Source organism: Protopterus annectens, chromosome 3.part0 (assembly GCF_019279795.1).
Source record: "Protopterus annectens isolate FY-2018-M chromosome 3.part0, PAN1.0, whole genome shotgun sequence".
NCBI classification, from domain to species: domain Eukaryota; kingdom Metazoa; phylum Chordata; order Ceratodontiformes; family Protopteridae; genus Protopterus; species Protopterus annectens.
Window position 1 is genome coordinate 809485715 of NC_056731.1, and position 27009 is coordinate 809512723.

Below are 27009 nucleotides of genomic sequence, written 5' to 3' on the forward strand. Positions count from 1 at the left end.
TATACCTCAAATTTTACAGTACCTAGCTGAGATGTTAAACAATGGACTTTCCTTCTCCTCCATCAAGATCCACGCTTCAGCCATTTCTGCACAACACACACAGATCCTCCATTATTCTCCCACCCTCTCTTAAGGCAGTTCCTCAGAGGGGCAAAGAATTTGAAACCCCCAAGGAAACCACCAGTCCCTGCTTGGGACCTCAACTACGTATTGGAAAAGCTGACCCTTCCTCCCTTCGAGCCAGCTTCTTCAACAGAGTTACAGTACTTGTCATGGAAAACAGCCTTTCTTCTGGCTATCACCTCAGCACGCAGGGTTTCGGAGCTACAGGCCCTCATGGCTGTGCAACCATTCATCATTTTCCATCAGGTCAGAGTTTCCTTACGAACCAATCCTACCTTTATGCCAAAGGTAGTATCCAGTGTAGCTTTGAATCAGACTATCCACTTATCTACCTTTTATCCTAATCCACAAAACAAAGGGGAAAGACTACTACATTTCTTGGACATTCGCAGACAACTGCGTTACTACTTGGACAGAACAAAGCCATTCAGGAAATCTGAGCAACTCTTTGTGTCCTATGCTGTAGGTGCTCAGGGAAAGGCTATTTCCAAACAGACAATTTCAAAATGGATAGCCCACTGCATATGCTTTTGTTACTCATTTCATGGAAAAACTGTGCCTGCATGCATCAGATTCCACTCCACCAGAGCCACAGCTACCTCTGCAGCCTTCCTCAGGGGGGTCCCTACCAAGGACATTTTGGAATCAGTCACCTGGAGCTCTGTGCACACTTTCTCCAAGCACTATCACCTCCCACTATACTCAAAATCTAGAGCGGGCTTTGCCACAGCAGTCCTGCAGGGCATCCTAGCCCCTCCTAGTTCCACTTCTGTTATGACTGCAGCTGTATGCACGATGAACATAGTACAGTTTTGTACCTACCATAAATGTAGATGTTCGAGTGCTCATACAGCTGCAGTCCAGGTTTCCCTCCCTCCAACCCCTCTTAGGACAGGTCTTATGACAAACACTTTTCATATAACCTTTTTGGGGTATTCTTTTATGGTGTATTTGCTTGCAACTACTGTTTTTTGATTTATCAACATTGCATCTTTGCATAACATTATGTTTGCCTTCCTTCTGGGGGCACCTGACATCTGGGGCAAGAAAAACTGAAGAAAATGGCGCCGGCTGCCTTTTATACCCTGGCACTGACGTCAGGGAAGAAGCGACGACAACCGACGCCGGACCTAGACTTTGGAATTCGGCCGACCGAGGACCCGCTTGATGGCAGGATAACCCATCTGTTATGACTGCAGCTGTACGAGCACTCGAACATCTACATTTATGGTAGGTACAAAACTGTACTTTCATTACCATTAGTATTATTAATCTCACTGTTTGTACTTCTTTTACATTTGCAAGCATACAGTTGTCATCCAGTTGGCTTTGTACCTCCACAGCTTGAACCATGTTGTCAACGTGTGTCTTTCTCTTCTTTTTCTTACAGTAATGTTCTTCAGTCCTTCCAACTTCAATTTTGATTTCTTTCTTTTCATCTACCCCTTGCCTCATTTTTCTACCTTCTCTGTCGGAAAAAATTTATCTGAAGTTGTTATCTTCATTTTGTCTTCAACCTGTGGGTCCAAGACCCGTCCTCAGATCTGACACGGCCATATACTCCAGCCTTGGGGCCAAAAGCTGAGCTCCTGCTCTCCTACCCATCATGCCTCAGTCTCCTTCTACCCCTCAGATCTCGTTGGCCACTCGCCTAAACAGCTGCAGGGTCCATTACTGAGCTCTCTTCAGGGAATTTTTCAGTGCTTTTGTGGTATGCATGTGGTCTAAATTTTTTGTCCCCTTTTCTCTTTTTTTCTATCTGCTGCCCTTAGCTATTTCCTGCTATGGCTGATTCTAAGCCATCAGGCTTTGAGAAGTGCACTGAGTGTGGGCATGAAATCCCCCCTTCCAATACCCACACTCTGTGCGTGGTTTGTCTGGGTGCAGCCCATCTAGATTCCTCCTGTTCTATATGTGCGAGCTTCAATCAGCACAAGCTTATAGACAGGAGGAATAAGCTAATGCTCAGGGGTCTTCCCCTTCCACCACCCCCTCTTTGGCAGAGTTTGCTTCAGGGGCTCAGCCCTCTCTAAGAAGGTGTCTGAAAAGGACAAAGACAGGGGCAAATGGAAGTGGTGTCCCGACCAGACTTCAGTCCCAGCAGGAGAATGGCTGACTAAAACTAGCCCTTCCACTTCAGCTTCCCCTCGGCACCAATCTCCATGCTTCTGTCTGGAGCCAGCAGGTCCCCTGCCTAAATTTCCCATTCTGGCTTCTCTCAGGCACCACTCCAGGCTGGGGTTGACAGTTTCTTCTGCCAGGTGTTCCCAAAGCCTTTCAAACTTCAAGGTGGACAGGCTGATGAGGAAATTTCTGAAGGTGCAAATTCAGTTGGGAGTTTTACCTGCCCCGGCTCCCTCTAGAGCTGTGGGCACTCAGTCCGCTTTCTTGCCTCTCTCTCCTTCTCTGATTCACCCTTTGGCATCGAAGCCCTCTAGTCCAAGGATCCCGAGTTTTGAGATGTTGGCACCAACAGGCATTTGTACTTTGCTGACTGTCACCTTGACCATTTTGGCTATGATGTCGGGCTCTACTGACTTTCAGAACTATAGATTTGGTGTCTGGTCTGCAGGGTAGGATTTAGCTGTTAGGCTTTCGGAGCTGTCTCCTCCCATTGGCACTTCAGCACTCGATAGTTCAGCTCTGACTCCACCTTCTGCACCGGGAGCAACGCGAGTTTGCAGGGCTTCGACGTCGATGGCTTTGACCTCAAAGTCTCATTTTCCCTTGGCTTTTGAAGTAGTGGAGAGGGTTCTCTTGGCCCCCACCAGATCATCAACTCTCCCCCCATTGGATTCCACCCCTGTCCCTTCTGAGTTGGCTGCACTAGATCCCTCTATCCTTTCTACCTTGGGACCAAGAAGCTTGTAGGCGGCTCCCCTTCAGAAGCACCCCTAGTCTTCTGACACCTCCCCAGAGCATCCTTCCGAGGAGGTGCACAGGAAGCATACATGTAAAAGGAGGCACTTGGATTCCCCACTGGAATCCCTGACTGAAGAACCAGACTTTGATGAAGGGGAGGTTCCCCCAGATCCCCACCTGAAGAGGTCTCCTTGGGGACATCATGGAGATCATCATGGAGATTGTGCAACAGAAAGGTGGGTGGTCCATCCACAAACCTAAATTTGAAGAGTCTGTGTTCCTGGAAGCCTTTGGAACAGATCCATCTACATCCTGGCTTTCCCCCCTGCTGATCTCCTGATTGGCCTAATTTCTAGCAGGGCATGGAAGGAACCAGACAGGGTAGAGCCCATACCAAAGAACCTGGATAAAATTCTTAGCACTCCTGTGGATAGACTCCACTGGACTAAGGGTATCCTGGTCAATGCAATGATGGTGGCAGCTGCCACAAAAAAAGAGGTGGAATAAGATAGCTCTTTGGTTCATCCTCCGGACAGGGAGTCTAGGGTGGTGGACAGATTTGGGAAGCGGGTCTACTCTTCAACGACCTTTTCCCTGGGTGTGCTGAATTTCTTGGCACAAGTGGTCAGACTTCAGAGAGGCTTTGTGAAGGAGATCTCTGAGTTTGTCCTGGGGTCCATGTCTGAAGAGGACAAGAAGATCTTCTCCTCCAGAATGGCCACCTTTCCCTTCATTTCATCTCCAACACATCCATGAGATTACTCTCACATGTGTCAGAGGTATCTCAAGGGTGGCCAGTTCGGGCATTGCCATCAGGAACTACACCTGGATAAGGCTCTGTGAATTCTTGGAATCCTTCAATGTGTCCTTTGATGGATCATCCCTTTGTGGTCCCACAGTCAGTGACTCCATCTTTTATGCACTGGGTGAGAGTAAGTCCCTGTCTGCCATTGGAATATGCTTTCTTACTCCAAAACAGCCCTTTTTCAGAACAAGAGTGGCGGTAAAAAGCTATGGTTTCGAAAGTCTCTGGGAGCTTTCCAGGACTTGCAGGGAGATTTTTCCTGGAAAGGCAGAGGGGAAATAATTCTAATTGCGGGCCCCACCCCCAAAGCAGGGGGGGGGTCTGAGGAATCAAGAGTCTTGAGATACGTCCTTGGACAGGCCCTTTTAGCAATCCTGAAGGATTGCCCAACTGCTCTACTGTGGAATTAGTTGGGTGACATCTCTTCCTTCACTCAACAGCCTGGAAAGCCATCACTGCCAATTGTTGGGTGATAAATATAATATCCAGAGGTTTCACCATTCCATTCTTCAAAACCCCAAAACTATCTTTAAACCTCCCCTATGTACCACCCAATCAGAGGGAGGCAGCAACTATAGAAATTGCAAAGCTGCTAGACAAGAAAGTCATCCAACACATTCCCCCAGACCAGTTTGGATCAGGCATGTATTCCAGATTCTTTTTGGTGCCAAAGAAGATGGGGGACTTCAGACCAGTTCTAGATCTCACTTCCCGAAGCAAATCTGTTGCCAAAATGAAATTCTCAATGGTCACCATACAGTCCATTCTGCCCTTTCTGCTGAAGGGTGATTGGATGTGCTCAGTAAAACTTTCAGGGTGCACATTACCACATCGAGATGGACAAATGCCCCAGAAGGTCATCTGCTTCTGGCTAGGAGCCAGTCATTTTCAATTCGGGGTACTCCCCTTTGGACTCACCACAGCCCCCGGGGTGTTTACCAAAGTGATGGCAGTAGTTGCAGCTCACCCGAGACTGCTCGGATTCTGCATGTTTCCTTATCTGGACAATTGGCTCCTCACTGCCCTCATCAAGCATTGACTCATGCAAACCAGGGATTGTCTCTTTCACCTTGCCGCAACCTTGGGTATAACCATCAACCTTCTCAAGTCAAAACGGGATCCAGTCCAGATCATAGACTTTATAAGGGCATGACTGGATACAACACAGTGCATGGCCTTCCTTCCTGTAGACAGAATTCAGTCTTTTCAGCTGCACGTGAGGCAGATTCTCTCCGATCATCATCTTCCTCCTATATTTCTTGTTCTCAGAGCATTGGGGTCCATGGCAGTGACCATAACTCTTCTCCCGGTAGCTCACCTTCACATGAGAATACTTCAGTGGACCTTAGCGGTTCAATAGCCCATTCTTGAGCTCCCCATGCACAACCCCATCAAACTTTCTCTAGTCAGCAAGGAATCTCTTCTATGGTGCCATCTTGCTCAGGATCTGTACTCAGGATGGCTATTCATCCCCTCTCCTCCCAAGGCAACAGTGACCATGGATGCCTCCTAGCTCGGGTAGAAGGCATTGACTGGGTTGGATAGTCTAAGGAACCTGGTCCCCTGTAGAGACCAATCTGCATATCAGTGTCCTGGAGATGAGGGCAGTCCTTTTAGCGTTGCAAGCCCTTCATGCCTCTCATCCAGTGGGGACAATTGCTATTCAGACAGACAATGTGTCAGTTGTCTGGTACATCAACAGTCAGGGAGGAACCAAGTCTTACCCCATATTTGAGAAGCCATGAGATTGTGGGAATGGGCGATCTCTTCCAACCACTTTCTAGTAGCAGCACACATTCTGGGGAAGTCGAACATTCTAGCAGACAAGCTCAGCAGAACTATTCTGATGCCTCATGAGTGGTCTGTCAGTTCATCAGTGGCAAACATGATCTTTCAGAAATGGGGTAAACCTTACTTCGATATCTTCGCCTCTTCTTCCAAAGCCAAGTGCAGCGAGTACTTTACCCTGATCCCCCCCCAGGGAAATCTCAAAGAGATGCTCTGATCATGCTTGGCCCCCCAGTCTTCTTTATGCTTATTCTCCTTTTCTCCTAATTCCTCCAGAAAGCTCAGAGGTTGAAGTGCAAAGTCATCCTCATTGCCCCATTCTCGCCTTGACAAGTTTGGTTTCCTTTCCTGTGGTCTCCTCATGTGTCCACCTTGGACTCTAGATCCCTTTCCAGAACTTCTGTCCCACCCTTCGGCCTCTCTACATCCAGATGTCCTCAGTCTGAAGCTAACAGCTTGGCTAGTCCACTTTTGATGATGGCTAGAACTCCCAGGTTATCCTCCCCACTTCAGAAGATTCTGATTGCATCTCATAAGACCTCTACCAGGAAAGTTTATTCTAGTAAATGGAAGAGATTTTCTATTTGTGCACAACAGCATCTTTTAGATCCTTTCACGGCCCCTCTGCCAGTGATTCTAGATTTCTTGGCTGATATTTTTCATGGTGGAGCTAGCTTCTCCATAGTCAAGGTACAATTGACAACCATATCTAATTTCCATATTGGTAAGGATTCTACTTCGTTGGCGTCTTTGAAAATATGTAAGGCTTTTCTGAGAGGTGCCTTTCTACTTCGGGCTCAGGTCAAGGATCCTACAGCCCCTTGGGACCTCACTTTGCTGTTACAAGCTTTGGTTTCTGCTCCTTTTAAACCAGCTGCCATAGTTGATTTGCAATTCTTGTCTTGGAAGATAGCCTTCTTAGTGGCTATCACCTCTGCTAAGTGGGTTCGGAACTTCATGCTTTATCTATTAAACTTCCTCATCTGGTTTCCACAAGGACAGAGTAAAAATCTTCACCGTAATCCTTCCTTCATGCCCAAGGTTGCTTCAGAGGTCAGCGTCAACCAAGTTATTAATCTCCCAGTCTTCTTCCCCAATTTCCAAAACAAGGGAGAATACAAGTTTCACTTGTTTGACGTTCACAGACAGTTACATTTTTACTTGGATAAGACAAAAACTTTCAGAAAATCGGACCAACTTTTTGTCTCTTTTGCTAGTTACAGATTAGGAAGACCAATCCCTAAGGTGACCTTAGCCAAGTGGTGTATTGCCTTGCCTTACTCTAAAAGGAATTCCTCTTCCAAATCATGTCAAAGCCCATTCCACTATATCTGTATCCAACTCTGCGGCCTTCTGGTCCAGAGTGCCTCTTGATGACATTTGCTCAGCTTCTACCTGGGCTTCCGCTCATACCATCATATCCCATTACAAATTGGATGTATCTGTTCCAGGAGTAGGGCCTCCTTTGGCTTAATTCAGTAATATCTGCTGTTACAAAGGAATGATCTTCATTACCATTAGTCTTATTAGTCTCACTGTTTATACTTCATTTATATTTGCAAGCATATAGTTGTCATCCAGCTGGCTTTGTACCTGCACAGCTTGACATGTGTTATCACCTTCTGTCTTTCTCTTTTTCTTACAGCAGTGTTCTTCAATCCTTCCAAGTTCAGTTTTGATTTCTTCCTTTTTACCTACCCCCTTGCCTCTTTTTTCTAACTTCTTTGTTGAAAAAAAATAAGTTTTTTTTCCTGTACACTGAAGGTTTTCTGATTGAGCAGTGTTATCATTCCCTGTAATCTGCGTGTTACATAACAAAGCCAGGGTCCTTTTTAGTGTATATATTTTCTGTACATTATAGACATTAATCATTTTCTCTTTCTTCATTTTTTGTTGTGAAATTCTTCTTTCTTTTTTATTTTCTTCTACATGCTCTGAATCCACAGATTGATGAATACTTGTATCCTGAGTTCCAAAGGTGTCATGTTTAATAGGGGTTGTGTAATCTTTACTGACAACAGATACTTCTTTTCCTAAATGTGTTCTCTTTGCACTTTGGGCTGATGACATAAATAATATTAGTCGGTCATTAGTGTATTTAACTGCAGTTTTCCAAGCTGTGGCAGTTGTAGAAGTACAATAGTAATAATCATCATTACAAATAATGGTAAGCAAATCATCCAACTTTTGATATGATGAACACAAGTCACCAGTGTTATCAGATATTACCTTTAACTACATAGCATTTAGTACACTGCGCAATATGTTTGTGCTAGCTAATGATTAATGGCATCCATTTTTAACTACAAACAACTCTTTTAAGAATTCTTTATGTATCACAAATCGGTTATCCGAGAACTCATAGAGAATTTTAACTCAACTGCTGTGTGAAAAATCACACAGACAATATGCAACTAAATATTAAATTAAGTAGAATAAAGTTGTCACTGTGACCTACCGTACCAGTTGTCCTAGTCACACAGATGCTGGATTTCCTTTTCGTTGTGAGCAGCAGCTTCTGCTCACTATTGCTTACTGTCACACTTGATTGTAACTCTAAAGATCAGCAAGTCACAAACCAACATAGGATTTTTTCAGATAAGCTCTGGACTGACCTGTCTACAGTTTGTGAATTTATAGCTAACTAGACCCCGTGGGATGGCTAGAGTTTGCCTGTTTAAAATCTATCCCTAACAGCAAACAGTGATAAGCAGAGCTGAAACAACAAAATATAAATCAAAGTAAACTTCCCGTCTACAAGCCATCCCTTTCTTCCTACAAACAGTGATAAATCTCCTCTTACCAAGCATATGCACTGTCAATCACAAACCAACACAGGATTGTTTCAGATAAGCTCTCATGTAGCCCAAATGTGCTATATAAAATATATTTTTTTATGTTCCTGCATAACATAAATGAGCTATTTAAAATATAATTTTTATTAGTGTACCCTGTTGTACCCTGTTGCACGTTCATACTGAAAAACATGATTACAACTGATATATCCCTCTTTTTTATATATGTGCTGTAACAATTCTCACTTGCCCTCGTTCTGATGTTTGCACTTTCTTTTACTTTTTGTAATACCCATGCATGTATCACTCTTTTTCTTCTATTATTCCTACTATTCCTCTATATACTCTTATCACCCAGGACTGGGTGAGGGTAAAAGAGAATGTAACCATGATTGGTGTGGTTTGATCATGAGGGCAAAGCCATCTGTGAGTTAATTCTCTGATATCCACATCCAGGAGTGGATTGTTGCTGTTATACTATGACATTAAGAAAAAAAAAAACTGCTTACCTTCTTACCTTTATTAAACAAAGCTATGGACATTTGAGCGGCATGGTTACCAGTAGTATGACTGATCGTAATCATACCTTTCAACTGTCAGGAGTTTTGTAGAATGTCCCTCATTTTTGTCATAGTTTGCTCTGTCATAAAATGTAAGGATAGCATTATCAAACATATGTCAATAGAAAGTGGGTTGCTGAACAAAATTTTTAGCGGCCTTAATTATTTCTTTTGGTATATGCTGGATTTGCAAAGGGCACGCTGAATGGGCTGTCTAATCTGTGTGCATGTTTTTGAATAGTTATTGCATAATATAGCTGTTCAGTGCATTCGATATTTCTTCTTTTAGTACTCCTCAGAAGTCCAAATTATGTGCATCATTTCTAACCAGATTAGAGTGATATTTGTAAATTTTGTATTTAAAATATGTGAACAAAATTATTGAATTTTCTTTTATTTTTAATTAATAATCCTATTATAGTATTGCATATTGTGTTTCATTTAAGTTTTAAGTTACTTGCATCTTTTTCTCATAGATCTTTTCTCCAAATGCCTTTGCTGTGAATGGGGCTTTTGTCCTGTCAGACTACCTTATCAACAGAAGCAAAGGAATAACTGTATTAATAAATGAATAAGTAAACAGAGTGGTATTTTAAACTTTTGAAATAGGTTTACTGGATAATGACTCTCAGTGGGCTGGAATGATGTTTCCATGTATGTTGGACAGTGGTGATGTCCTTTGCTCGTACTGTCTGTGAAATCATTCATTATATGGAAACCTAGACCAGATAATCCCACTGATACCATAGCATTTATACAGTCATCCCAGCAGTTTTTCTTTGTTTACAGTGATGTGCAAACACATATAAACAGCTTAACCTCAAGCAATGCTGTCCAGAAAAACACCAACAATCCATCGTCAGTACTGCTGCTCTGTAACTCAGAATCAGTACCATTGCTGGAAATTTTCATAATGGTAATACTCAAGCTGTAGGACATACTTTCTTTGTACAGTGAGCTTTTCCACTTAATGAAAATGTGACTTTTCTGATGTAGCCCATGTAATGGCCAAGATAGCTTTTATTTGTACTTCACAACAGTGTGCCCGATTCTTCACAAGCTTAGCCTCTACATGGATCTTTTCATGTACTCAGAGCACTGTCTGTAGGGCCCCACTTGGTTGGAGCTGTAGGTAATACCACCTGTCAGCAGATCAGGTGATTATGCCTGTGATCTGCTGTCTTACATCTGGGACTTTGTGTCATACTTATAGAATTCTTCATATTATTCCCCTACCCAAAGCTGACCATCAGCTAACACCAGCTCCTTTTATCTTTTACTGGCTGTACCAGACGTGTTACCCTTATCTGAGCTCAACCTGACCCACATCCTGAGTCATTATAGAGATTAAGGATGCTGCTGCAGTGTTATTATCTTACCAGGGGTGTACATTAATTCCTGCTACTCCTTGGCAGCCTTGCAAGCTCTGTAACCAGTGTCTTTATGCTTCCATGCATGTGCAACCTCTCAGCTAATTGGCACACTGCTTATGCAGCACAAAGCTTGCCAGGCTCTGAATGCTGCTTACTGTGGTGAGCCTAGCCCCCCCCCCCCTCTGGATAGGTAATATGATGCCAGCTTCACACTCCCATCTTCCAAATACAGCTTTTCTAGCACCTGTGTTGGAAATAGAGCACGTTATCTGGTGTGCAGTAATGGCTTTATCTCTCTGCACTGTGGTGCTACTAAAATCCTTCTTTGTGGAATGAAAGTGGTTATCTTTTAGCGTCTGTGTGATATCACAGCCATGCATGTTGGAGCATGTAAGGGGTCTTTCATTTTGACTGGGGAGACATCTGGTTATCCAGTCTTTTAGAGGCATGCCCTTGGTCCTTCCTAATCTGTATATGGCTGTCCATTCTTTTGTGGATATGGCTCTGGTTAACCACCCTTCTTTGGGTATGTTTCTGGATATCCATCCATGAAGAATGCTTATCTGACTTACAACTAAGGTGACTGAGCTATAGCAATAAGTACTAAGTCTTATAGTGAGTAGGTACTAAGGATAAGGTTTTTGTGTCTTCACCTTTTGCTGTCTAACACATATCTGTGCACATTAAAGGCCATGATTTTGATGGGTGTGAGAGATGGCTTCATTTTTCCATCAACCAGATTTTATCAAATGCTTATCAGATCCTGTGCTCAGAGATGGTGTGCATCAGAACAGATGCTAAGATGTGATGTAATGTGTTGGATACATAAATGTGTTCACACATTGAAACCCACCTTTTTTTTGTTCATATTCATGCAGCTCTGGTTATAGCCATTGTTATTATCAATCCATTTCTACAATCACATGCCATGCGGACATACTAAGTATCAGTATGGCCATCGAACTACAGACCTACAGCGGCATTGCCTCTTGTGTCCTGGGAGAGCCATGTTGTTGATAACTACCACAATATTAATATTGCAGTAGATGCCATCAGTGAAAGCTGTTTAGCCCATCTGATTATATTAAAGGTGGCAGCTGTGGAGAGCTCCTGACACTGGCTGTGACTGGAGGGGTCCATCTTGCAGCCCTTGGCATAGGACAGATCACTACATCAAGGGCAGACACTGAGACAGGGACTAGTTATCCCTCCTTTATTTATATCATGTGTCAAGCCTGCTGTCCAGTGTGTAGAAGTGATGTACTTCTCCATGGCTAGTTAGGACTCTGTTCACTCTTGGTCAAATAGCACTTGAAGCTGACCAGCTTGATCTTTGGACTTTGCATCTTAAGTCATCTGATCATGGATTGATAGAACTTGGGACCAAGGACTCACCTCCTTGGACCACCCTTCTGGAAAAGTCAGACCAGCTGGTTCTGGATTGACTTAGGTCATTCTGGTCATCCTATGAGCTTGTGTTTCAAGACCTCGATTTCCTGTATGTTTCATGTAGATATTAGTTTGTTAGGAATTTGTGTTGTGGGTGCAGGATCATACCTTTGGAGAATGTGCAGTGAAACCAGTGCTGGGGCCAATTAAAGCCTCTCTTCCATATCTGCTGTTTTCAGCTGGTGGTGCCATCACATGACAGTTCTTTAATCAGCCAAACTATGTGCATATTAATGATACCCCCACCTTTGTCAAATGCAGTGCATAAGTTGACATTTGGGGGTGGCATGCCTTTCCCTTTCATTCGGTTCCATATGAGAGGATCCAGAAGCCATTTTCTCAGAGATGGGCAAAGATAATGAGGCCGTCTCTCTCTCTCTCTCTCTCTCTCTACTTCCCCATTACAGGACTCCTCCTTTGGAACAGCCCTCAGACTTATGATAAATAGCTTGGATTGCATTGAGCCCTATTCCTGTGCCTTCCCTTCATCTTGGCGAGTATCTGGGGAACAAGCCTGAGGAGTCCTCGATCATCCCTCTGTAAAATCATTCATTACAGATGCTCTACAGACAGCCTGGAAACACGTGGATCTTGCTCCTTCAGCAGCTAAGAAGGCTGGTGCTCTCTAAATGTCCTCACTTTGGCAGTACAGCTCTCACTAAGCATTCTTTTGCTGATTTTTGGGTGATGTCTTTGTTTCAGCATAAGTTCCAGAGACCACAGCCATCTTGCAGGCTGAGAAAGAGGAAAAAAATTGAACAGATGTAGTAGGAGGTTATATTTATTGAGTTATGGTTGACCATATGGCCCTGGGGGGGGGGTCCCTATCAGTTGATCGAGTTTTCAGAAACTCCAACTCCACATGGTTGAGACCATATTATTGAGGCTTTGAAAACTCAAACCTTTTGAATGGAGATCGTGGTACACCAAGGATCAGGAAATTTACTCTTTTTCCTCACTGTAGTGCGATCTTAGAGTTGGTATATATAATTTGCAGGGGGGTTGGGTGATGCAGGGAGGATTGCCTCCCTTCAAAAATGTAAAAAAAGGTAGTTTTTTTTTTGATCTTATGGGTTCTTAAGGTTATCAAGAGAGGATGGATTCTGTTTGACTGAAATGTGTGCCTCATATAGCGTCCTGAGTGTTAACAAGAGATTCTGTGGAGATCTGTGTGTGTGTGTGTGTGTGTGTGTGTGTGTGTGTGTGTGGGGGGGGGGGGTCAGGGTATGTACATGTATATTCATAGTGCTGTAATGGGCATAATAGAATGATTTATATATGTGCTGAATGCTTAAGCTTAGGTAGGTTATGTAATGCCTTTTTATAAATACCGGAAGGATAGTCTTATCTATGTTTTTTTTTCTGATGCCTTAGGTTTGTACAAAATATCACTGAAATAAGACTTGCATCTTAGGTTTATACAACAGTGAATGCACATCTGCATCTTGGGTTTCTGCAACATCAGAGCTGCAAATACAAAAAAGTGAAATGTAATATGAGATAATACAGAAGTTCAAGAAAAATCTAATACCTAATAACTAGAAGTGAGAAAAAAAAATGCAGATACAGATCTCTGAAGATATGCGTGTGTGAAGATGTACAGTAAAATAAAAAAATGACAGTTCAAGGGCATGATCCAATGAAGTGTATTGGAAATATATTTAAAGTAGCTTAACAAAAATTATTTTTAGTTCCTAGAAAAGATAAGTTGTCAGCTAGATATTGCATGTGATGCACCTTAAAATAAAATGTAACACTTGAACCAGTTGTTGATTGTTTACTTATTTTTGTAAATGATAATCTGTAGAACATGTGGAGGTTTTCTCCCAAGGCCTCTGCTGAAAAAGGGCTATTTAGCTCAGTCGGACAAATGTAAAAAAAAATAATAATAAAATTAATGTACAAGTTAAGAAGCAGTTGCATATAGTGGAGTCTGTAAAATTTTGTAGAAGTGCAGCTCTGGTACAAGAAGTGTTAAGGACTTAATACTAGAGGGTAAGAAATTCCTGGTTGCTGGGGTGAGTTTAGCAAAGACGTGTTAGGAGATGGAAAGTCAGAATGGTGGATATTGTATGATCAGTCACCACTTTGAGACCTGTTTGAATACAATGGACTGAAGTCTAGTTTGTGAGTGATGGACAGTTTTCAAAGAGAAGTTTGTAGACTGTTGAATGCAGAAGAAAGGAGAGTGTTTGTTTCATTGATAAGGAAGTGTGCAGGCAACCATTGTCTTCCATTGTGTTCTCCCAGTAAGGGTTCCTAGGTAGTTTTCTAGGCTTTTAGTCCAGGGAACTAATGAGAAACCTAGCCCAAATTCCCAGATTCTTCCAAGCACTGTCTGGTTAAGTGACTTGCTGAAGGTTACACAGTAGGCAGATGACAGCTGTGGGAATCAAACCCTGTACCACAGGAACACTAATTCCTGGCCTTAATCTTCTGCTCCAGAAGTGCTTATGACTGTAAAGGCTGTCAAGTGTGACAGAATGACAAATCCTCAGCAGAGTTTTCTGTAGGATGTAGTATTCCATGAGTCCCCAAGGGCAGCTATGGAAGGAAGTATTGTAGTTTCAAAATACGTATGATGTTCATTATAAATCGCTGCTGCAGTAGCCTTATTTACATGGGTTATAGCCTGTTAAGCATATAACAGACAGACTATCTTCCAAAAGAGTAACAAAAGTAGTTAAGACAAGGATGAAGGTACGGTTCTAATAGACGAACTGTACGTAAAAGTAATAAAAAGTACCGAACCACCACAGCAAGGCAAAACTATTTATTAGAAACAACAAAAGGAGCTAAAAAAGTAAGTGCTTTTGCGATATCCACATCACTTCAACAGACCAGTCTTCCAAAAGATTTCACTCTTCTAATATATGCCCCAGGCTGCTATTTTGAGAAATCAGCAGCCTGAGCACTGGGATACTTAAGTACTTTCTTGTTGCCCATGAGAGAGCTTCTCTTGGACTTCAGAGTACCAAAGGTCAGCTCCTGTCTTCTATTGTCAGGTAGATAAATCCCTTTTGGGGAATCCCTTTTACATATTTTCCTTTTCACACATTTTCTTTTTTTCCAAAAAAATGTAATGGGTCTCTTCAAGAATGCCAGCACTTCAAATGTGTTTACTGTTTTATTGTAAGCATCTCATTTGGCAGCTGTTTGTAGCAGGGACTGTTTAATTGTGTTTGGTACACTATTTCGTGTAAAAACTGCCCTGATTTTGTCTATTTGTTGTTCAGACTACTCACTTTTTTTCTGTGGATCCTTCTGTTGTAGTCCCTTTGGCAAATCATAAACTGGGGATAAGCCACATCCTCTGCAGCCGTTCAGGTGTCCTTTGCAGTTATGGGAGAGCCACTTTCTTTGGACAAGGGAGATTCAGTGGGGAATGGATCCTCACATAGCTGAGTGAAGAGACCTGCTCCGCAGGATAAGGTACCATCCTTGACTCTGTCCCCTTCTAGGGAGTGGAGCAGCTTTGGTGGTCCTGCAGGGAGGCCTATCCTCCTACGTTTGTGGAGCACCTCCCATAAGCTTCACTATAGCTGTCCTTTAAGCAGAACCCTTAGCTCCATGGGGTTGGCATTTTCCTGGTGGGAGATTTTTTCTTTTGATAAAGGCTAATTTATTACTTTGGCTAAAGATTTATTGTAGGCTTTAAAACCACTAGAGGATGAGTGGAATTTTCTAGAAAAAAAATTCACTTTTCTCAGTTTCTGAGGATTCCTTGTCAGGTGAACATGAGGGATAGAGACAAGACATTTTCTGTATTCTCTGCCTAAATTCCAGATTCTGATTCAGAGGAAGTTTTTTTTTTTTTTTTTATTCAGAATATCTCTTGGAGGAATTTTCTGTGTCCAGAGTTAATAATTTGTTTCTATGCAAGCAAGACTCAGTTCCTGCATCTCTGAAGAAATGTTATGACGTGCTACATTTGGATATTCCATTGCAAATTCCAGTTTATCCTTTATTGTCACCCTTGGAGGATGTTTTTCTTATTGCCTGCAACATGCCTGATAGTCCACCTTCATCCCCTAAAAAAGCCAATGGACTTTGTAATGTTCGTCAGACTTACAATATTTGTTTTCAAATCCCACATCAGACACAGCAGCTATTTCTATTTCTAGTCCAGCTTCTAACAAAATGAAATGAATACCAATCCTCCTTCAGACAAGGATGGAAAATCCTTTGACAGGTTTGGGAGTAGACTGCATTTCTCCAGAAATTTAGCTATCAGGCGTCTTTATTGAAATACACATTGGCTTGTTTTGATAATCTTATGAACATTTCTGCACTGTGTTATCTTCATAATGTAGGTCCTCTCTGATTTCTGTTATCTCTTCTCTTCCACAGGTATAAGCCTTCTTATAAGAGTGTATATGTTTGTGCTGACTCTGTCCACAACAGCAGCTCCTGCTTCTGTGTTAAGGCATTTTGCTTGGATAAGTAATCCACAGTTTTCTGAGCTTGTTAAAACTGATACAGGAAATTCTCCTTTGTTTTGGTCATTCTACTACACATGTACTCAAAGTGAGGAAAAAGGGAAAATAATTTGCTGGTCCCTAAAGTTTTCTTTTTTATAAAAATCTACAAAAACACTGTGGGTCTTTGCTCAGAAAGAAAAAGACAAGCCACATCTGCAGTGTGATGGCAAGCAGAATTTTAAAATAAGTGGCAGGACGGATCTAATAAAAGGGGCAGGGTATATTCTAGAAAAAAATAACAGTCCACTTCAGAATGAGCAATCCTTCCCCCTCCATTCCTGCCACTCCTTCAAATTTGTCCTGGGCCTAGTTCTTCATTTTCATATTTGGCAGTAGATTGTCTCAGACAAGTGGGTTGTAAAACTATTTCAGAAGGATCACAAATGGCAGTGAGAAAGCCTACCTTCTTTTTGGAGAATCCCCCTCAGCCTTCAAATTGAACTTCCCTGTTTCCACTCATCAGCCAGCTGTTTTCTGTGATTGTCATAGAACCAGTACCTCCAAATCAGTGGGGAAAGATTTTATTCAAGATTTTCTTGGAGACCAGTGCATGACCTGTCCTTCTCAACTAGGTTTTGAAAGTATTCAAACTGTTGACTTTGCCAGGATTGTTACTTTTTGTACCTCCATGGAGTTTTCTGTAAACTCTGGAATTGAAAGAAGTAACCATGCAAAATGTTGGGATCTGTTAAGAGTCCCAAAATGCAGGGACTGACCGGCTGAAAGGTCAGACTTGTATATGCCAAGTCTGATATGCCAGTCTCAGAATATTACCATTTCTCTGAGGTATGGCAGTCTCGGAGTTGGTATATATGTAAGTTTAGTGGTATGGGGGTCTTGCCTACTGCAAAAAGAAATTTTGAGGAGAAGAGCAATTTTAGATTCACTGTTATCAGGGTTTTAGATCTTTCCCTTTTTCAGCTTTTCGTCATTCGGCATTTCGAGTGCTGACGTTTCAGTAGGGAGCCCTTGAAAGATGCTTATCACATTCCCGTTGCCACAGAGTCATTACTTACAGTTCAAAAATAGATATTTACAGTTATTCAGTATTTACTTTTGTTTACTGGGAAAATCCAAATGGGTGGGTGACCCATTTTCAGCAGAGGCCTGGGGAGAAAAGCTCCACAGTGAATACAGAACAGTTGTTACAGAAAATGGAAAATTTAGAGAGACAGTGTAAGCAAATGTAATATTTAAGACATAATATAAATTTAAGTCTTATACATGTGTTTAACATCATTTTTTGTCGTTTTCACAGCTGTTACACACAGATCATTTCATGTAAGAGTATTTGCTTACAAGGACTTTTGAGTTGGGGCACTTGAGTGGAGAGGGAAAAGTAGTGCAGAGGGCAGCAGATGGAAATAAAATGGGATGACTGTTGCGAGAAAGGATCTTAGCCAAGTGTTATTGATTTAGTATTTTCTGTAGTGAGCAGGGGCATAACCTTGAATATTGTAAGTGTAGTTTTAGTTCAGTCTTGAAACTGCAGTGGTTTTCAATTTGCTTTAGTTGTTATGAAATTGAATTCCAGATTTTTTTAAATGTAGCTGGCATATAGGGTGTCACTGGCAGAATTATTGTTTTGGTTATGGATACCAGTAGTTTATCCTTTGAGCATAGCTGATGATGTGGTGAGTATGGTTTTAAGAGATGGATTAAATCTGGGCACTTGTCAGGATGATGGATTAGGTTATATGTCATGGATAGTTGGGAACGTGCGAGATAGTGACTTAGCTGAAGCCAGTTTAGTTCTTTGAGGGATATACTGTGATGGGATTAATAGTGGTGTTTAGTGGCAAATATGGCTGTGCAATTGCAGTACTATTCAAGTTTTGCTTTAGGCCCTGCTTGTAGGTCTGTGAGAATGTGGGCAGCATAGAGGAGGGTAGGGAGTGGATATGTTTTCCTGACAGGATTGTTGAGGAAGAGTTTGGCTTGGTACAATAATCCTAGTTTCTGTTTTTTCCTCTTTATGGCTAGTTGAGTAAGGATGTCAGATTTTAAGTTGTCACCACACGTAACATGTAACACCTAGCAGTTTGCTGTTAGTTACTATGTCAGTTTTTATTATTGTGCTTTGTTTAGGGTCAGAAATTTTGGTGTGAAGAGAAGTAATTTAGTTTCAGCTGAGAGTTATTGAACCAGTTTTCTATAGAGGATATTGTGCTTTGTGTAAGCTGTGGGAGTCTTGGTAGGGTTTGGGCTGAACAGATCATGGTAGAGTCATTTGTATGCTGGATGAGTGTGGCATGTTTAGCAGAGGACCGGAGGTTGTTCACAAATGTACTAAACAATAGAAGGCCAAGGATGGATCCATGGGGTACTCCCAAAGGTGGTTGGCAGAAAATGCAAGTATTCTGCTAGCTCCCAAGCAGTCAAAAGGTAATCAGGTAAATGACTTTAAAATCAGGATGACAGGGGATGAGTTGGACTGAGCTCCTAAAGTTTGATAAGTAGCCTATGGTGGCAGATCGTGTTGAAAGCTTTTGAAAGATCAAGAAGTAGGGCAAGAAACTAGGTTGCCTGTATTTCAGCTGTAACTGATTGTTTGAGTTTGTAAAGCCTAGTAGTGTGGTGCTTGTACTGTGATCAGGGAGGAAGCCATGCTAAATTGGTGATAGAAGTTTGTTGTCAAGTAGATGTAGCTGCTTGAGGACTTGAGTGGGTATTCACTTCTTTATGATATTTGAAACGGGGAGGTTGGGATTGCTATGGGGCTGCAGTTGGACATTTCTATGGAGGTATCACCTTTGTGTATTGGGATGATGTAGGATTTCTTCCATACGTAAGATGTGTAGCCTTCCAAGAGTGATTGATAGGTATAGATACTGGGAGTGCCAGTGCAACTTTGGCAAGCCCAATAAATTCTGTTAGGAAGTTATCTGCAGCCAGTGTTGTGAGTTTGAGTTTATATAAATGTCTTTTGGTAATGCAAATAGTATTGGCTTGAAAGAGAAAGTAATAGGGATTGGCTTGAAGGGGAAAGTATCTGTGTGTTTGTTGTGCGGGTGAGAAAATGGTATATAGGTTTATCATGTAGCAGGAGGTAACAGCTTGAATGAAGTGAGTATTACATTTGTAGTCTGGCTGTGTTGGGATATCTGGCATAGGATTTTGTTGCTTCATTTTTTTAGGGTTGAGGAGGTTATTTATAGAAGACCAGAATAGTTTTGGGTTGTTGCATTAGTTTGATTGGAAGGAGGTGTAGAAATCTTTGTTTTTTTTTTTTTTTTTTTCATTTTGCTAGGTTTATGAGGTTTCTGAAGTGGTCTATGTTTGGTTGTTATTTGTAGTAACCATGTTATCCAGACCTTGCATCATTTGCTCATTATTAATTTGGTGTTAGTGGATAGTCAGGGGGTGAGGTTAGTTTTGGTTCTTTTTCTGTGTGTAGGGCCTGCTCAAGTAACCTGAGAAAGGTTGTGCTAAATTCATGTATGGCTCCATCTACTAGGAGATTTTTTAAGATGTGCCACTTTAGTTCTTTTTGAGCTGAGCAGAAGGTTTCGCTGTCAAATTTAGAAAGATTTCTTACTAGTTTGTAATGGGGTATTTTAAATGGGTTGATGGGTGGTGTCATGCCACTGAGCTGTCCATATTTTCACAGATTATCCAGATTTTTGCCTCATATATTTGGCATGTTCTGCATAAAATTTGTGGTTTTCTGACAAGTCATTGATGATTGATTTCACTAATGACAGACACTCGAGTTTCACACTTCATATCCATCAGAAAGTACATGCTAAAACAAAAACTGTTGTTCTACCTATTTTCTAGGTTTAGATGAGCAATATTCAAAATCTGTCCCTGAATTTTTGGGTCTTTGTCCCCCTACTATATTTGGCTCTGTAGCAATTTCTTTTGCTAAGAGGTTGAGAGGTACGCTGTGGTATAGTGAATATGATCACTTAAGATATCTGTTAGTGAGACTGTATTAGATAAATTGTAAGGTTTACTGATTAGTATCCAGTTGAGTATTGAGGCTCTATTATTGGGTTTGTTAATCCTTACTGGAGTTTGGATGAGCTGGTAAAACCCATAGAGGGTTATGCTGGAGGAGGTGGAGATAGAGTCAAAGTTTAGATCATCTAGTATGATGGTGTCATGTGGAATGTTTGAGACTCTGGATAGGATTTCTTCAGCAGCAGAGAGATTGAGGCCTGGAGGAATATACAATCTAATGATACATAAGGGGTTTTGTTTATTTAGTTGGAGGAGAGAGAGATGAGTAGTTTATCACTGCTAAGGGTTTAGAAGTATTGTAAGGAGAAGGTTCTAAGGTGTTTGGGTAAATGATGGCTACACTACTGCCTTTTTTCTTGGATTGAACTGGCCTATAGATATTATGATTTCCTCATCTCAGATGTGCTGTTTAAGCCATGTTTCTGTGATAGCTACTGCATCAGGGGAGTGCCAGGCATGGAGGTCATGGATGTTATTGCACAGGCTTCTAATATTGATATGGAATATTTTTTACACCAGAGTGCTAGCTGTATTTGAATTCAGGTATGTTGGGAGTGGGTATGGGAGGTGGTGGTAACTTGTGCTGGCCCTAGGTTAGGGTAAATGTCAGGAGATGGAATTAAGTGTTCAGGTAATTTTATTTTTGTTCATGTTTGGAGAGTGGAATTGTGTGTGATGTTGAGACTCTTGCAGAGGCGAGTTTGAAGAGGTGGATATTGGGGTGGTTAAAAAGATTCGGGGATATTGAGATTGGGATATCATTGCTGGCAAACTTATCTGGAGGTGTTATTTGTGTGGGAGAAGTATGTAGGTTGGTGCTATAGATGTCATGGATGGCAGAATAAATAGAAGTGAGAGTAGTAGGGTGAGAGAGCATGTTAAGGTGACTAGGAGTTTTGAGAAAGTGTGAATTTGTGCAGAGAAGACAGGGAGGGAAAAGAGTTGGGAAGATGTTTGGTGGGAGTGTGGCTAGCATGGGGTTTAGGTGTGGATACAGTGTTGGATCTGTGAGGATTTTGGAGAGATTGGAATGAGTGAAAAAGTGGGAGGGGTGATGAGAGTGATTAGTTGGGAGGATATGGAAGGAGTTACTGATGGATAAATATAGATGTAGTGGGGGTTGATGGGATTTGGGGGTAGGGCTGGGGAGCAGAGTGAAGCAAGTCCAAGTGTAGTAAGGGTGAGCTGAGTGGGGTCTAGGTTTGCCAACCATCCTGGATCTTCCAGGGCCGTCCTGTTTTTCAGTATTGTGTCCTGGCCATGCCTGTCCAGGATGTAAAAAGTCCTGGATTTGAGGTTTGGAAGAGAATCGACTGTATTTTGAATTTTATTATCGTTATAGGGGGTAGTTTACTTGCTGCACTGCCCTTTCAAAACATGCTGTAAACACATGACAGCATCTGCCTAGGACCTGGTGCTGTTGGGGGATGGGGGGAGGCAGCCTGGCAATACCAGAAAGAAAAACAGGAATCTGGATTACTTGCACTGTGTGCAATCTGCATAAGTAATTTGATAGAAATACATGTTTTAGGGCAGTTATATGACAGTTTTGTATGCTAGAAAACTGTCACAAAACTGCATTAAAACATGCATTTTATAATGCAAAATTATGATATTTTCCCGAGGGTGATACCCCTATACCCCCCCCCCCCCAAAATGTTCCTAGCACCTTCGGTGCTTGGATATCTATCGATTTGGATTTTCTCTTTAAATTGTTGGCAACCCTAGTGGGGTCCCACGTCCAGGTGAGAAACAACCCCGAGTATAGAATAGATTCTCAAAAGGTCTATTAAAATGAGTAGCCAAAGTTAGAAAAGAGAGGTGTTGGAGTGTAATGCGTTAACTGTGAGGAAGTTATTGTGAAAGAAATTATGAAGAAATGATTTGGGTTGTGAACGGATAGCGCAAAGCAAACACACAGCTTATGATATGTGTTCATTTCTAAAGAATATGGGCTGGTATCCTGGCTGGCCTGGGTCTAGTCCCTAAATGATTGAGCTGCTACCTCCAGTCATACTAGCACTTAATGGCTACTGAATAAATAGTGGCTACTCTTGGTGCACTAAATAGGATATAACGCCCTTACATGTTGCACTTTTACATTGAGTACAGTCTCAACTTGTTTGCCAATTCAAAGGGAAAATTGATGGCAGGTAAACTTTCCCTCTCAGTAGTTATCCATGCAGGGCACTTGAATTTTAGTGGGAATGTATGTCCCAGTGTTGTTTTCCAGGCTAATCTTTAGCTGTGAAGTGAGAGGAGACAAGAACAATGCATTATGTTGAGATAGTGGGAAATACCAAGATAAAGTTGCTGAGAGGAGAGAATGCTGTATGTGCAGTTAAATAAAGTTTTTTTACGTAGCTCATTCAGCAAATTGAAGATTTATGCTATTTCTGCATCTCAAAGCTGCAAGCTAGAGCAGTATCAGGGTTATGTAGACAGCTTGTATTGAGGATGTGCTAGTTAGCCTATAACATTCAGGAAACATTTGCTAACCCTAGGTGTGTTGAGGTAAAGGTTATTAGGTAAGGGGAAAAAAATCCCATTAAGTATTTTAAGAGATTCTATACATTTCAGCTTGCACACAAAGTACAAAAGGCAACATATTTATGCTAGCGTAATTGATCAATACATGTGTAGTCATAAGGTTAGTGTTGTCCTGGATGGTGTGAGACAAAAAATGGATTTCTGTTTACAAGGCTGTTTCTAATTTATACTTGATAAAACAAACACCAACAGGGTAAGGTATCACCTCAAAATACAAGAATAAAGTCCAAAAAAAATATTTATATATTTTTCTTTATCTACCCATTCCCCCTCCTTTCTTCCCCCATCTCTTCCCCCCCTTTCCTCCCTCCCCCCTTTTTAACACACATATACAGTTATGCACATATGCACTTTTCTTTTCACATGGATGTGTTTTTTACATGTTATTCATATGGTATGTCTTTATATGGATATTTTTAATGTATTTTAGAATATATATGGTAGAACTTATATTGTTTATACAGTCTATGAATATATTAGAGAATATATAACAAAGTTTTTATAAATATTAATATTGATATATACATATATATATTTTATATTTTTATATTATTGTGAGGAATATAAATAGACTGTAATACATATGACTTATTCAATGAATGTTATTCATGTGATTGTTTTAGCAAATTCTATTGGGTACTTTGAATAAGACGTGTAGGATTGGCTGTTCTCAAGTATAAAATTAGAGCCAGTACTGTTGTTTTTATTGAAGTCTGAAGAACACTGTTCTAAGCAATAAAGGATATTTACTTTACCTCTTGTATTTAGTTTCTGGTTGGCTTCGATTGTCCTGGAGTATTACCTCTATTTTTTTGGACCTGTTTCTAATTTATGACTACTGCTGTACCTATTACAGTGTTGGTTGTTGCATAAGCTCCTTTAGTGAGGAGTGCGAGCTTTTGAGTGTACATTGATTTCATCGATTGCAGCAACATGGCATATTGATATTATTGAGTAGTGACAAAACCATGCACTCAAGAAACTGTGCTATCACTGCACTACTGCATATGAAAAACAAATACATTACTATTGTACAGATGCTCACTATCACAAACCTAGCTGACAGAAATTCCCAGTTCAGCAACATATACAGCACTCACATTTGTTGTGCCACACTATGTGGAATTCACAAAAAACACCATCTAATTGGCTTCTGAGCTGAGAACATGAGCTAATGTAAACATTACATTGTATTGCATTTTACTGAGGGAAAACCGGATATAATAGTCCATGAAAAGAAGACAAAAAGTGGCATTAATCATTGAAATTGCCACATCCTGTGGTTAGTGTCATACGTACAGACAGCCAGACACAAAGTCATAAAATATTGGGATTTGCAAACAGAAACTAGAGAAATGTGGAAGATACCCAGACAGTTCAGTTGTAGTAGGAGTGACCGGTTTAACGAAAAATAATTTATACTCTTATTTATATATGCTACCAATATATGTAGCCCTGTATCAATTACAGAAGGAGTTATTTCTGGGGACATTGTGGGTACTGAGAAGAGCACTGTTGGATAACATAAAAGACTGAAACAATACTAATTTCATGAGATTTAATCATACTCTGACATAGGAATGAGGTCCATTCCTGTCATGGTATTAGAAACCCAAAACACTTGGAGAAATTAAGCCTTTGGAAGTTTTCAAACATTTTCTGTGTCTGGGTTACTTTATCAGTTCTCTACATTACCCTTTGAATTATCACTGTTGCAAGGGCATTTACAAAATGTCTAGCTCTAGTGATTGCTGATTGCAGAGTGCATATCATACACTCCTTTCCTTAATTACATGATTTGCATATCTTTGGACAGTCCTTTTCTAGTTCCAGGAGTTCCTTACATGATTAAAAAATTCCTTTTAGACCTTGGATTTCAGATAGATTTCCCAAAATCCTGCCTCATTCCCTCTCGCACAGGATTGTGTTTCTGGGATGCCTTCTGGATTTGTCCATACAAAGGTATTCATAACTCAAGAAAAAGTGGAATTTTATTTGGAATTATTCATATGTTTGCCAAGTCAGTCCCAGATTTCAGGCTGAGTGTATCTCTGTATTTTAGGGTTCATGCCATTTATGATTCTCATGATTTCTCTTCCAAGTTTGCTCATGTGAAAAAAACTGTTCTTTTAAACTGTTTGGACTCAACATTTTCATCCATTGGACTTCCAGATTCCAGTATTAGGCTTTGTGAAGTTTGATATGTGATTTTGCATGGGGACCTGTACCAGCAAGGGTAAAAGTGCAGGGTCTTTGGAACAAATCAGACATTCTGTAGCATATTATCGTGAAAGAAATTTTTAATGTAATCCAGTTCTAGAATTACTTCACCACCTGTGGTCCTGGGAATTTTACGGGTGATTACAGACCCCACCACAGTGATGTGGTACATCAATAACAGAGTGTACTACTTATTACCCTCTGTACAGGCTGACTGTGGGAGCTTGGAAGATCACTCTTAAACATTGTTTAACCGTCTATGCTGCCTACATTCTGTCAGTAAAATGTAGTGGCAGATAAGCTGAGCAGGACCAGGACAGACCCTGAAAAATGGATATTTAAATAGGGGAAGTCTTCAAGGAATTGATTCAGTTTTGGGTGACATCTCAAGTAGATCTATCCACTGCCTTTCAAAACAGACAGCTCAACATACTCTGTTCTAGGATTCCGTGTGAGCTCAACATACTCTGTTCTAGGATTCTGTGTGAGCAAGTCTGGAGAATGTTTGCTTTTTCATTCCCATCGACAGGAATGTTTTTTCATGGATTTCTATCCTTTCTACTGATATCCTGGATTATTCTGATGATTTGGAAGTAATCTCCAGAGATCATTGTGGTGACTCCCTTCTGGCTCATGCAGCAGTTTTTCTCCCTTCTTATGAAAGTGACCAAGGACAATTGCCATAAATTTACTCAGAAATTGGATTTACTCACACAAGATGAGGGAGTGTTATATACCCCGGTCAACGGCTGAGTCTGAAAAAACTACAAAGAGCAGTCTGGAAGATTCCATTTTGATACCTTTCAGACACCAAGCAGGTACTAAAGGAGGCAATAAGTCTTGCTATGAGAAAGTCTTTTGTTGGTATATAGAAGAGTTTTTCTAATTGGCTCTACTCTAATAACACTGGAAACTATTAGGGTCCAACCCAACACACTCTCATACTAGGTGACTTAACTACCCCTCCATCAACTGGGAAATCTGCTCATGCACCAATACACTGGCCCAACGCTTCCTGGAATTCATCATTTCCAATGCCCTGGACCAGCTCATTCTTACCCCCACTAGAGGTAGCAACATCCTTGATCTGGTTATTACTAACATGGGCAACCATTGCTCTACACCAATAGTCAGTTCCTCCCTGGTTAGATCCGACCACAAACTAATCACCATGGAAATCCACATCTCACCCACACAAAGGTCCACATCTCACCCACACCCCCCCCCACAAAGGTAACCACCATGAAAAACTTCTCCAAAGCTGACTTTGGGCTCCCAAAAACAGAGGTGGCTAACTTCACGGCACCCATGTCAATGGAAAATAGATGCATGACTGCTGAATCATATATCAATGCAGTGTACGCACACGTACATAAATGCATTGAACTAGCCATACCCAACAGAACCAAGATGCTCTCCTCCAAAAAAGGAAGCCAATGTGCTGGTCCCCTGTCATTAATAAACTTTACAACAGAAGGACGAAACTGTTGCAGAAAAAGGTGACTTCCCAAGACTGGAAAAACTCCCTTATTAGCCTCAACAAAAAGTTGAGATCCACCATCAAAACCTCTAAAGCCAGCTATGAAGGCAGAATTGCAGGAGACACTAAAAGCAACCACAAAGCCTTCTATAGATATATCAAAAGTCTCCACGGCAATACCGAGGTTTGCGCTGAATTACTGCACAATGGTGCCTCCTGTACTGAGTCAACATATATTGCCAGCATACTGGCTGACAGATTCTGTGCCAACTTTACCCCTCTCTCCCCCCTAAAGGACTAATCACAATACCCGAGGAATGCCAGGCACCCAGCATTACTGCAACACAGGTTAAAGCTGCATCATCCAAGGCCAAGAATACAGCTTCCATGGGACCCAACAATATCTCTGGATGTGTTCCACATGAACTACAAAGTGAACTGGCACCACATCTGTGTGCCCTGTTCAATCACAGCCTCACCTCAGGCTTTGTCCCTACTGAATGGTGCACTACTACAGTCATCCCTCTCCATAAAGGGGGAGTGACTACAGACCGTGG

The 27009-nt window shown here is 41.3% G+C and overlaps 1 protein-coding gene across 2 annotated transcripts in view; it reads left to right on the forward strand.

The window, feature by feature from the left end:
• The window catches only part of DUSP22 (dual specificity phosphatase 22), a 938178-nt gene that overhangs the window by 96765 nt on the left and 814404 nt on the right, over positions 1 to 27009 (forward strand). The gene's annotated exons all lie outside the window — the stretch shown is intronic.